This window comes from Stigmatopora argus, chromosome 11 (assembly GCF_051989625.1).
Source record: "Stigmatopora argus isolate UIUO_Sarg chromosome 11, RoL_Sarg_1.0, whole genome shotgun sequence".
NCBI lineage: Eukaryota > Metazoa > Chordata > Actinopteri > Syngnathiformes > Syngnathidae > Stigmatopora > Stigmatopora argus.
Genome location: NC_135397.1, coordinates 7,579,537 through 7,592,841, shown reverse-complemented (window position 1 = coordinate 7,592,841; position 13,305 = coordinate 7,579,537). Strand labels below are relative to the sequence as shown.

Sequence of the window (13,305 nt, the reverse complement as noted above, 5' to 3'; positions counted from 1 at the left end):
CAAAACTCATTTTCATCGCCCCATTCATTCCATTCCCCCAAAACACCTCACAATTGACTCTGATTAATTTTCAACTCTGACCTGCAAAAAAAAAAAATCTCCATTAGTGGTCATTATTTTTGGCCCAAAAAAAAACTTGAAATTTCCGTAAAATGAACAGACATGAGCAAAACTATATAGGAAGCCCCTCACATAGTGAGCAATGAACTGGAACACTGCAGAAAATACCCTAAAACACATGTGTGACAGTGGCGGCCCGGGGGCCAAATCTGGCCCGCCGGATCATTTTGTGTGGCCCGGGAAAGTAAATCATGAGTGCCGACTTTCTGTTTTAGGATCAAATTAAAATGAAGACTATAGATGTATATTAAATTTCCTGATTTTCCCCCTTTTAAATCAATAATTGTAATTTTTTAATCAAAATTTTCTGTGTTTTTAGTTCAAAAATCATTTTGTAAATTCTAAAAATATATTTAAAAAAAGCTAAAATAAACATTGTTTTAGATCTATAAAACACTGAATATTCAGGGCTTTTAATCCAGTTATTTTAATCCATTTATATAAAAAAAACTAAATATTATATCTAAAATGGCCTGGCCCACGTGAAATCAAGTTGACGTTAAAGCGGCCCGCGAACCAACCCGAGTCTGACACCCTTGCCCTAAAAAGTACTGCAAAATAAAGAGCAAGCAAGCGCGTGGACGTCGGGCGTTGTCAGCGGCCGCCAACGAGCGAGTTAAGCTCGAACGGTGGCGGCAGGAGGAAGGCGGGACGTTAGCGTCTGCAGCGTTTGCAGCGCTTTGGCTCAGAGTTGCATCAGCCAGAGAGGCGCTTGACAATTGTTCTGCACGCTGACACCTTTTTGCACGCCACTATTCGGAAAAGGAAAGCTTGAGGTCCAGGAGAAACTCTCTTTAGCTCTTTTCCAAATGTACTCTACTGCAGTTCGATAAATACATTTGTTTCCTCATTTCCATAATCAGATCAAATGAAGACTTGTAAAATCAACAGTTGCTTTTAACTGTATTAATAACAGTGCGAGTGAATCATTTTGAATACAACTGTATACATGTACAATAATTATTTTATTTGATCTTTTTTTTGGGTGGATCATTTTTAAATTAAGTTTGTAATTTTGTCTAGATCATGATTGTATTTTAACTACCAGATTATCTCGCATATTAGCCGCCTCCACGTATAAGCCGTACCCTTAAAATCTTTTCAAGTGTGAAAAGTTGCACAAGTTTCGGGGTACGTTTCACAATCAAAGCACTCCCTCAATACCCACACCACAAAGCAGGCAACAGAAGGTGTCGCCCATAGCAACACGTCGGCTTTCTGCTCACCTGATCAAAGTATTGCCTAGAAAAGCACATGTGACAGTTTTTTTAACTTGCTATATTTTCACACCCTATGACTTTCTTTCTTTCAAAAAAAAAAAAAGTAAAACTTGTTACTACAAATACAAACGGGGATAGCGTGGCTCGGCGTCAGTTGTCCTTCCCCAACCCAGAGACCGTTGGTTCAATTCCCCGCCTTACTGACCTTGCCCAAGTATCCTTGAGCAATGTAATTAGCACTTTGAGATCCTTAAAATGGTGAAAAAGCGCTATAAAAGTGCAAGACCAGTTACCACATGCACATAAACATGAAAATGACAATTTTACAGGCCACACTTGTAAGAGCAAATGTTAGTATTGTGGCCTACGTGAACCAAAATGTCAAGTCCACGTGTTCCAGATCTTTGTGTGTGTGTGTGTGTTGTTTTTAATTAATAAAAATAGTTACTTGCAATTGATTAAAAGGCAACATAATTTGGTGCCACTTTCCACGTAGCTTTGATTAACGGTTAAAGAACTCTTCAATTCCAAACAACAATTCATATTATTACATCGTACGTTCATTTGATGACTGTATTTTGCACGATGAAGACTGAAATGAGTCAGCACGGCTTCGAAGGGGAACTTTTTTTCACTACGGATAATCACCGGTCTCGTTTTGACTCGCTTATCTGCAATATTAATTTTACCTCGCGAAAGAATTACATATTGTACAGTAGAGGAGGGGTATAAGGGGGGGGCTTACCTAGGGGAGAATCTTGTTCTGCTGTCACTCTTGGCCTTGCCCAAGTGCAGCTGTGAAGACCAAGAGAAGATGAGTCAGCAACTTCACGACCACAAGCTCAAACAAGATTTACGGGCAGGCTGAGAAAAAAAAAAAAACAAAAAAAACAATGGGCTATACAGTAGCTAATGATTGCTTCTTTTTGTTTTAAACCCTGTTTGCTTTGCTATATAAGCCCTCGAGGCTTGAAATGACATTAAACAAATCTTGGCGAATTGAAAAAGATGCTAATATAAAAGAAAAAAATCTTTAAAAAAAAAAAGCAAATTAAAATTGGAAATATTTTTTTTTTAAATCAACATTTTTATGAAGTATAGATAAAATGATTTGGGAGACAATTAGGATAGACATAAAAAAATTGAAAAAAGAGGAAATTAGTACCCCCGTGACTCTTCAAAATGACGCCCCCCCACCCCCCACAAAAAAATGTCACTTGTTTAAAACACATAGGGCAACATTTGCTAAACAAATATGAAAATTCCCACAAAGACCTTGCCCCAACAAACGCAGACGATTACTCAGTTATACCAAAGTCACTTCTAAGTAAACTAAACTCACACAGTCTGTTAGCATTTGGGGCAGAAGCAATGAGTCATGAATGGCTGCGATTATAAGGAGCAGATAAGAAATCATCCGAGGTGGCATGTGGGAGAACAAAGTCCGAGAAATTTCCAGTGTTAGAAACAAAACAAGATGAGCACTTCTCAAAAACTCAGGTGCTTTCCACTTCCTCTAGCTGGGAATTTAAATGAATTTATCACTTGCAGAAGCCTAGAAGTGTCAGTGGCAGCCAGGAAGTAAACTTTTGATTCAACAAGTGTGGGCTACACAAAATGTGATGTTCACATAAAAGTGTGAATAATAATTAGGGTTGGGCAATGAGGACATTTTAATGGCGTGATATTAACTACGATTAATAGCTTAGTTATAAAGAGGATCTAATCTCATCTCATCACATTTTCTGTACGCTTCATCCTCATTAGGGTCGCGGGGGGTGCTGGAGCCTATCCCAGCTGACTCCGGGCCAGAGGCGGATGACACCCTGAATCGGTGCCCAGCCAATCGCAGGGCACAAGGAGACGGACGACCATTCACGCTCACATTCATACTTAGGGGCAAGTTAGAGTGTCCAATCAGCCTACCATGCATGATTTTGGAGTGTGGGAGGAAACCAGAGTACCCGAAGGAAACCCACGCAGGCCCGTAAATTCCTTTCATGCAAACTCCACACAGGTGGACCGACATGGACTTGAACCCAGGACCTTAGAGCTGTGAGGCCGACGCGCTAACCACTCGCGCACCGGTCCGCCCTGCAGGATCTAATCATGAAATCAAAATAAATATTTAGCACGCCTTTATCATGAGCCAAAAAGAATTATGTCATTGAAGTAGGGCTGGCCAATTTAATTTTAATTACGCAAGATTCATCCCGTTATAATACAATTCAATAATGAACTACGAGTCGTTTTTTAGCACACTTGTAATGTGTTGTCACATTAAAGAAACATTCATTCATATTACCGTCATTGAATCAGGTAGCGCGTGGATAAAATATTGAACTACTTAATGAGTTTACTTTCGCCGTCTTAATATAGTTTATTATTAAGGTATTGTTTTATACATTTTATTATTATGGTATTGTTTGAAAAAGAAAACAAACGTCTAAGACGTTTAACTCCTTCAATGGCAGCCTATCCGTTCAAACTGTTTCCTTTAGGATTAAAAAAAAGCAGGCAGGCGGAAAAAAAAAAGTGATTTATGTTCTTTGAAAGTTGTTTTAAAAAGCTTTCAGAGCGTGTCTTACTGGAAAGCTTTGTTGTGCAGGCAAAATGGGCGCGAGGACTAGCGGTCGCCGAGGTTGGCTCAGTTCCGTCTGTTTACGTCGCCACTCAAATGGGCGTGGCCGCTCGGTGTGACACATCACCCCCAGGAAGACATCTTTGCTTTTGTTTTCTTTCCTACCATAAACATTAAAAAAAGCAGAAGAACAGATGTTCCACTTTGACGTGGCCACAGTGGTCTTGTTTAGCTATTAAAAGCATTGAGAGATGATGAAAACTGAAGATTTCCAGAATATATCATAAAATAAAGCATACCTGTCAACCTCTGCCGATAACTGCCCTTATAAATGATTATGATTCCCCTTACAGACCCCCAAAAAACCTTACAAACACCGTACGGACTCGTACGGTGTTTGTAAGGTTTTTTGGGGGTTTGTAAGGGGAATCATAATCATTTATAAGGGCAGTTATCAGCAGAGGTTGACAGGTATGATAAAGTGTCAAAATATCATCCAAATTTGCCCCAGTTAACTCTGGGTTAACGACCAAGACAACACATTTATTTTAACTGCGCATGAATTTGTCTAAACCACTGAATGATCTGTAATGATTTTTTTAAATAGAATTTGGATGTATATTGCTACCAAAAGCAGAAATGACAATATTTGAATAAATTCCTTTCATTTTTCGCCACATTTGTGACATACAACCACTCCTCGACTCCAGCAATGTTTTAATGATTCTATTAAAATCCTCCAAGAATGAAGCGTGACGCTCAAAAACTCGTCATCTCCAACAGGAAACGGCACACAAACCTAAAGTGTCACCTCACTAGTATTTAGATCTCCTCACCGAGAAATGAGAAAAAGGCAAACATGAAAGTGGACTTTCTTGGCTTCCTTTTAACAAAGAGAACAAGAAACCCCTCAAATATGAATCCATATCAGCGGGTGAGCGAGCACGTGCGTGGCTTTTCAGACATGCCCGGACGTATTTTCACAAACCCGGCCGTACACTTTATGAGGTAAGAAGGGCAGGCAAGTCCGAATATTGCACAACTTTGTCCCACCACAGACAACGGCCTATTGAGTCATTTTTCTTCCTTATCAAAGGCTAACCTTTTGCTTTTATGACACTTGACACTTTTTGTCAGTCCACTTATGATAGACATAACTAACATGTCTTGTTTACCAAATTGATCCAGCAAAACAGGGACTGAATTGAAAAATATCAGAGTCTGTTTGAGTGAAACTATCCAAAACGACCCCAAAATGGCTGCCTCAAGCAAGCAAGACTTGTGTGGTTTTACCACATGGCTTTTTAGGGCTTTTTTGTGGTTCTACTCAGGTTAAACATGACCACCAAATGGCAGGTAACCAAATAAAATTGGCAACGGAGGCAGAATTTACAAGAATACTGAAGTTTGTTTGAATAGAACACCCTTAAAATATCCAAAATGATCCCAGAAGGGTTGCTTTTGCAACATGGCTTTTTTTGGGAGTTTTCTCATGGTGGACATGGCTTCCAAACTTCATGGTTCCAAGCTCAACTGGCATCAGGGGCTGAATTTTTGGAAATATCCCATTGATTTTCAGAAGGAACCCTGAAAAAGACCTTCCAAATTGATGCTTCAAAACATTTAATAAATCCTCCTAAAATGGCCATTTGGCAGAAATGTTCCTTTTAGTGTAAAAAACATAGCATCTTTTCCAGGTCTACCCTTAATAGCCACGACAACTAAATGTCATGTTTCAAAGCTGAACTAGCTTCTTCGAGAACTCCATTTAAAAAAAAAAAAACTATTTATTTATGTCTAAAATGTCTTTTCCTGTGTCTGTATTCTCACCCTCTTGCTACTGTGAGAGTGAAATTTACGGAATACGGGATGAATAAAGTTATCTAATATAATATAATAGGCAAAGGCCTCAATTTATGAAGTGAGAATTCACAATGGTCCATAAATGAATATTTTAAATAAGCCACTAATCAGACAAGTCAGACAAACCATTCTCTACATGGGAGTGAATTGAAGGTAGCCAAACTTCCTTAGGTGGCTTCCTTAAAGGGTTGGTACAGAAGTAGACTGAACTACTTCTTCTTCCTTAAAGGGTTGGTACAGAAGTAGACTGAACTACTTCTGTACCAACCCTTTAAGGAAGCCACCTAAGGAAGTTTGGCTTCCTTCAATTCACTCCCATGTAGAGAATGGTTAGTCTGACTTGTCTGATTAGTGGCTTATTTAAAATATTCATTTATGGACCATTGTGAATTCTCACTTCATAAATTGAGGCCTTTGCCTATTATATTATATTAGATTCTCCAAAAGAGTTCCAAAAGTTACTGCTTCATCCACATAACCAACCACACTGTTGTTGAGCTTTTATTATTTATCAGTATTTTGTTTGTTTTAAATCTATTTTTAATTCTGTACAGTCAAGTGAGATCACACAAGTTGTCTTTTCTTGGTTAATATCTTTGAAACATGAGGAGCAGAAACCAAAGGAAAGGTAACACTGATTGGGAGCACTTCACTCTTAAAAGGAAAAGAAAAAGCGAATACTATTTGATTTTGTTTTTCATCGTTGACTTCTGCTAAAGGCTAGAAACGAGAAGCACGCAGAGCTTTATAGGCAGGCAAATATAACTTGGCACCTTACGCACACACACACACACAAACACGCATGTGCACACGCACAAAACTTTTATGGCATCTCAACACTTACTAGTTCGCAAACACCAGTGGCGCGTCAAATATTTTTTTTAAAAAAAAAAGAGGGGCTGGGGGATGTGGCTAAAGAAAAAAAATGCTTGAAAATGGGTTTCATAGATTTTTCACCTATCGCCTATTTAACAATCAATTTTTTTTTAAACCAGAATGGGGAATCATAAAAATATAGAATACAAAAAAGACATTTGTGTCAATTGGTGTAAATTTACATTGCTTTTACATGTTTTGAGTATTTTATGAATATTTTGACTCAATCATAAAAAAAACTTATATAAATGGCACTTTTGGGAAAAAAATATCAGCATTACTTTTGTATCAATTTTATTTTCTATTTGTTTTTGTTTTTAGTTATGCTTAAAAAGTGCTCTGTGCAAGTGATAGCAATTTTAAGTGTGAATTCATTTTGAAAAAGGGGACAATTACTTTTATGGATTTTGTGGATGCAAAAATATTTTACTTGAAGTCATTAAAATGTTCAATATTAATATAATCACAACCATAAACAATTATTATATATATTATATAAAGTTATTTAGATGAGTATTATAAATTGACTAAAGATTTCTTTTTAAATAAACATATTTATACAAGTAAATATAATATGAATAAGTCAATATTTTGGGGAAAAAACTTAATTTTTACATAAATTGAATCCGTTATATTTAATTTATTTTAGTATTAACTCATTGCTGCCATTGACGTCTGTAAGTGAGAAAGCAATTCAAACTCACAGCAAAAGGATGATTGGATGTTGATCAAAGGCAATAGCACAGAAAGATTCAATATTCATATTATTAATATTAAAATTCCTTTAAAGAAGAAAAATTTAAAAAAAACTATGTGCACCTGAACAGGCATTTTCAGCAGTTGCATTACGTATTTTGAACTAAAGCGTATTAAGCATCCACTCGTACTCCTCTCCAATTGCAAAATCTGCGACAATTGCAAGTGACTCAGTGTTGCGCTCGCAACGCCAGGAAGCGGGCAAATAAAAACCAACTCAACACCTGGACACCCGCAACATTAAACTCCACCGTGGGTGTTTTACGGCCATTTGCTGTGTTATGTGGCGATATTGGGGGGGAAAAAAGAAAAAAAAAATCTTACTGGTTTTTAACATGTGCAGGAGCTTCTTTCTTTCTTCCTTTTATGGCAGGACAAAAAGAATATGGGTTGAGGTGGTGCCAAAAAAGGAGCGGCAGCTGCAGAGCACTTCTTCAGCCAGCAGCCACGCCCTCACACCGTCGTCTCATGATGCCGATGAAGTCATGAAGCTGACTCAGCGACACCGGGCTGCACAACAAAGAGACAGGAGGGAAAAAAAATCAATAAAAAACATGATGGACGAGAGATACATATATGTTTCACTGGGAATGACGGTGATAGAATACTTTTTTATGGGTGGGCTCCTAATCAAAATGGATTGGACGTTTAATTATAAACTCCGATAAGGGAATGGAAGCAAGCTAAAACTGTTGTGTGTAATTTAAAAATAGTAATCAAGTTAAAAATAAACATAAAAATGAGTTACCAAGTAACACTTGGTTTTTTTCTGTCAATTACAAATTCATTTGTTTTGGATTCAGGTATGTAGCAGTTCATTTATTTGATCAAAAATGATCACCACCAATGGAAATTTTTGGGGGGGGTGTTTGTCTCTACCAAAAGATAGTTTTTTTGGGGTGTTTGTCTCTACCAATGGACATTTTTTGGGGGGTGTTTGTTTCTACCAATGGATATTTTTTGGGGGTGTTTGTCTCGACCAATGGATATTTTTTTCTGGGTGTTTGTCTCTACCAATGGATATTTTTGGGGAGTGTTTGTCTAGCAATGGATATTTTTGGGGAGTGTTTGTCTAGCAATGGATATTTTTGGGGGTGTTTGTCTCGACCAATGGATATTTTTTTCTGGGTGTTTGTCTCTACCAATGCATATTTTTTTGGGGTGTTTGTCTCTCCCAATGGATTTTTTTTGGCGGGGTCTGTCTCTACCAATGGATTTTTTTTAGGTTTGTCTCTACCAATGGATATTTTTTGAGGGTTTGTCTCTACCAATGTATATTTTTGGGGGGTGTCTGTCTCTACCAATGGATATTTTTGGGGGTGTTTGTCTGTACCAAACGAAGCGCCAATTACATTTTGGATGGGTCCACCAATATAATATTTTATTTGGGGTTCAGTTGATTTCGTGTAACTGCCTGTTAATACTTTTTGGTTGAAAATAAAAATAATGACCACCGACTGAAATGTCTAGGCGTGCCCACCAATGGAGATTTTTTGTTTGTTTTTGTGGGTCCATCACTCTAATTTAAAGGGGGGGAGTTGGGGGGTTTCCCGATAATTTTATTTGTGGGTCTGCCAATAAAGGTTTTTCGTTTGTCTGAGTTTAAATTCAAAGGAAGAATGCCTTGCGGGGAGAATTTGTCAAAACAGTCAAAAAAATAACAGCAACAACAAAATAGGTCACCAAGATAAACATAAAATTTTCATGTGATATTTTTAATGCCAAGGGGAAGGGGGGGACTTTAATTTGTAATCTTTAACTCTTTCACTGCATATGCCAATAAGCAGTGTCAAATCCATTTTACCTGACATGGCTGGCATTGTATGATCATGTTTCATATCCATTGGTATGGCTGTCTCAACCAAAAAGTTCATACGGACTGGGAGATTATCCCATAGATCTGAACAAATTTAGGGTATTAAGAAACCTTTTGACGATCAAAGTCTAAAAAGTAGTTTAGTACATTGCAAGCTCCCTCTTACTTGCTGCAGTTATTTTTGGTTTAAAGGCTTGCACCCAGCTATCGACAGACTTTTGACACCCGGCTATCTGGACAAATGCCCTCGAGGCATTTACACTCTATCTTGCGAGAAGACAGAGTGCCGAGTCATCCGTCATGGCTCGGACACGCTCATACAGGACATCCGTGATGTGATTTATTCATCGGGGCGAGTGCTCCACACATTTGCCTTAAAAGCCCTTTTCGAGCGACCGTTCGCTTGAGCAAGTAGAGGAACCAATCTGGCTGGAGCTCGGCGAGATTAATCGAACGGCGTCACACAAATGGACAGATTCCAGGTTGGAAATAGATGAGTGCCATTTATCTCCATGCTTCTTACAAGGCTTTTAATCAAAAAGAGAGGTTTTAGTGTATTCATCACTAGGGTGAAGACGTGTTGACAGAGGGGGAACAACACTTAGTGGTTTATATGCAGGTATAAATTCAGTACGTGCTCTACCTGGATTGGAAGCAACGCTTGAGTTCACATTGAATACTGTAAAGGGACAAAATGCAAAACATCAAAGTGCTTGTCTTTTGTGTCAACAGATTACGTGGAAAGAGGTTTCCTTTTTTTTTTTTTTCAAAGCCGTCGACCGATCCATTTGGACTGGCACCAATCGAATTATCCCAATCGTAGTGGATTGGGTATTTGAAGTCATCAATGTCAATGAGTTAAAAAGAATATGGCGCTTTCAATTTCATAACTGTAACAAAGTTAAATCGGAAGAAAAGGGTCACTGTGTCAAATATTTTTGATTTTAGGGCAATTCCTGTTGATTTGGAAGCATTTGCAGTTCACTTCCTCTTGTTTTGGGGCAATTCTAAAAGGAGGGATGTCCCCTATTTGGGCTTTTTGACTTCTGTTTTGCCAGTACTGATCCGATGCCCTTATTTTTAGATCAGAAAAAAAATAATCATGTAACCAGTAAATGATCTGTTTACAAACATTGCATGACACACCATTACTATCAATGATTTCTAAAGAGAAGTCCTCCCACTCAACAGACAGGTTTGCCGAGTGGCTTGATTTACAGCAGAATGGTACTAAAACATGCGACTACTGTTTTGGATCAGATCTTGTGACCAAATGTCTTCTATAAAAAAAAATTAAAAATACAAATAAAAAAAATAGCCATCTCAGGTTACTGGCTGTTTATTTTGGTTCACTCCCTGTAAAATTTGGGGCAATCCTAGGTCACTTCCTCTTGATTTTGGGGTATTTGCATGTCACTTTTTAATGTTGGGGGAATTCCATACCACTTCTTGAATTTGGGACAACTTTAACTTCCCGTTAACTCATGGGCTGCCATTGACGAAGATAGACACCCAATCATGTGGCTCTTTTCACCCTGCTCTTATGAATTTAAATTAAATAATTCATTTATCACTAGAAGACATCTAATCCATTTAAAAAGGGAGGCTGGCACTGAATCAGAATTTGTTACAACATACTTTTGCCAAGCTTAATAGGGTGTGACGCATTTGTTGATGAGCTGCTAAACATGCGGCTTGAAATAAAATAAGTGGGATCTTCCTCAACTACCTGTCAATTGTTTTGTCAAAAATAATTACCATCAATAGATTTTTGTTTTGTTTGTGTGGATCCAAACAGATTGGACGTCCATTGCCGCCAAGGAGATAAACTGATAGCTGGAAAATGAGTTGCGCAATCTTGTTTTGTAAGCAATAAACTTGGGAGGAAATCAGAACAAAGCAGCATCTTGTCGCCTCTTCTTTCATTTTTTATTTATGTATTTTATTTCCAAGGCCCGATCAACACTGCAGGCCAAGCAAACAGCTTAAGAAATAAATGACCTTCAATTTATTCTAAGATTCTCTAGCCGAGATAAACAACTTGAACGTCTTCTAGAAAACCAACTCCTTTCAAGTCATGGCAGAAGATTGATTGGACGCCACGTGACTGGAATGGCTCTCTCCACATTTTTCTGTTGTGAATTTAAATCAGTTTGTCACTAGTTTATCTATAGTAGACATCCATACAGTTTGAAGTAACGGTTTGGATGTCTCGTCTGTCGGAAATCTTGATTTGAAGGCTGCGTCATGTCAATTTCATTTCCCGCGAATAAACATTCATCTTTATCCCGCCACTCGCCACATTAAGCACAAAGACGAATTACACCTTAGCGGGTGCGTCACCGGTTTGATGAATGTTTCAGTTCGACGACTTTGACGGATGAGACGCAATTTTAAGATTACGTAACAGCCGCTGGCGATTTGCAGAGCGCAAGCCCTCTCGCGGCAGAATTTCAACACCACTGTCCCGATTCTTAGGTTACATGAACTGACAGGCATTTGACTTTGACTGTCGGCGACGAAAGGTCTGTGTGAACGCAAGACTGCATTTGGCAAACTGCATTTTTAGGTTGTAGCAATCCTTGATACATTTGTGGCAGGGCAGTTTAACATCAATTCAAAAATAAAGTGAGTAGGAGGAAAAACTGTTGTTGTGTAATTTTTCACTAAACAATTAAATATGTAGGGTCTCATCCCAAACCAATGTCCAGGACATTTCCTATCCTTTTGAGTGACCCGTCCAAGTAAACAACGCGCATGCATCGACTGGTTTACCACTATTAGACATCCGATAGGTTGGTTCATTTGCTACTGCTCTCCCATTGAAAATGGATTGGACGTCTAGCGCCACTACTATCAAGAGTTATGCAAAATGAAGTTTACATCATGACAACAAACTTCTGGCAACCAAAGCCAAATAACTTGGCATCGCTACTTTTACAAAACATCATATCCAGCTACAACATCTTAGTTCCGATACATTTGACAAGCCTAACAGGGAGTTATATCTAAATTTCAAAGTTACTTGTATGTTTTTTTTTGTTTTTTAATCTGCCGCACATCTACAGCTGGTGAGTCAGCACATCTCCGGTGAAACAAAAGCAAAAGCAACCAACAAAAGAGCGCCGGGAAAGAAGCCAAAGTGCCCGGTGAGCTCGCATGTTGCTCACTTGTCAACTTTTTTTTTTTTTTTTTTTTTTTTTTTTTTTTCCCCCCTCGTCTTGTCCTCATTTGACCCTGAATGATGGCATGGAGATAATGAACGCCACATGGCTGATGCTTCAATTCACATGTGGTTTGGGGAGAAGAATCAGCCTATGTGCAACAGCATGAGATCAGGGGGAAAAGGAGGAAATGTTATATATATTCTTAAAATTGCTTGTTTAAACCTTAAAAGGGTGGTGTTTAAGTTAATATATTATGACTTTTTTAAGCCTTAGGGGGCACTCTTACTCTATTGCTGCCATTGATATAATAGTTATCATTGTTTATAAACCGTTGAGACACGCGAGGGGGAGAATGAATGTTTGTTCATCCAACGCGTTACTAAATGGGCCAATTAAAATGTTATCTTAATGTAACAAATTTTATATGATGATGTAGTTGATGATTTTACATCACAGAAGGCCAGAAGAGTCAAGTTTTAAGTTCAATCCAATCATCCAGAACACAATTGATTGCCAAATTTAAAAAGATCATAGAAGACATAAAAGATCTGCTACAGTGTGAGCATTGAATTCAGATTATGTTAAGTTTGTTTTTTAATTATTAATTCTAAATTGATTATATCCTATTTTGTGGTTCAAGGTTTGTGCAATTTCCAATGGTGTTTATATGTTGGCACATTTTTGCTCTTCTATAGTTGTTTGCTAAAATGATATTATATGAAAAGACCTATGTTTGTATTTGATGAATGTAAACGATAAATAGCAACGGGCTCCTCACAGGCAAAGCAAAATTACCATCAATTTTCCTTATTTAACACTCAAAAGAAGATTAAACCACACCATATTTATTGTCAAATCTAATTTATATGAAGATTAAACCACACCATATTTATTGTCAAATCTAAT

General features: G+C 37.9%; 1 protein-coding gene across 11 annotated transcripts in view; it reads right to left on the bottom strand.

Annotated features, from left to right (window-relative positions):
• The window catches only part of arhgef33 (Rho guanine nucleotide exchange factor (GEF) 33), a 57,647-nt gene that overhangs the window by 28,708 nt on the left and 15,634 nt on the right, over positions 1-13,305 (bottom strand). For 6 of the 11 annotated variants that reach the window (XM_077613746.1, XM_077613753.1, XM_077613759.1 and 3 more), the window contains exons 3-4: positions 7,741-7,926; positions 2,086-2,135 (exon numbers count right to left, since the gene is read on the bottom strand). The gene's annotated coding sequence lies outside the window, so the exon portion shown is untranslated. Of the gene's footprint in view, positions 1-2,085; positions 2,205-3,928; positions 4,083-7,740; positions 7,927-13,305 lie in introns of all 11 variants that reach the window. The other 5 variants (XM_077613748.1, XM_077613751.1, XM_077613747.1 and 2 more) reach the window with 3 other exon arrangements.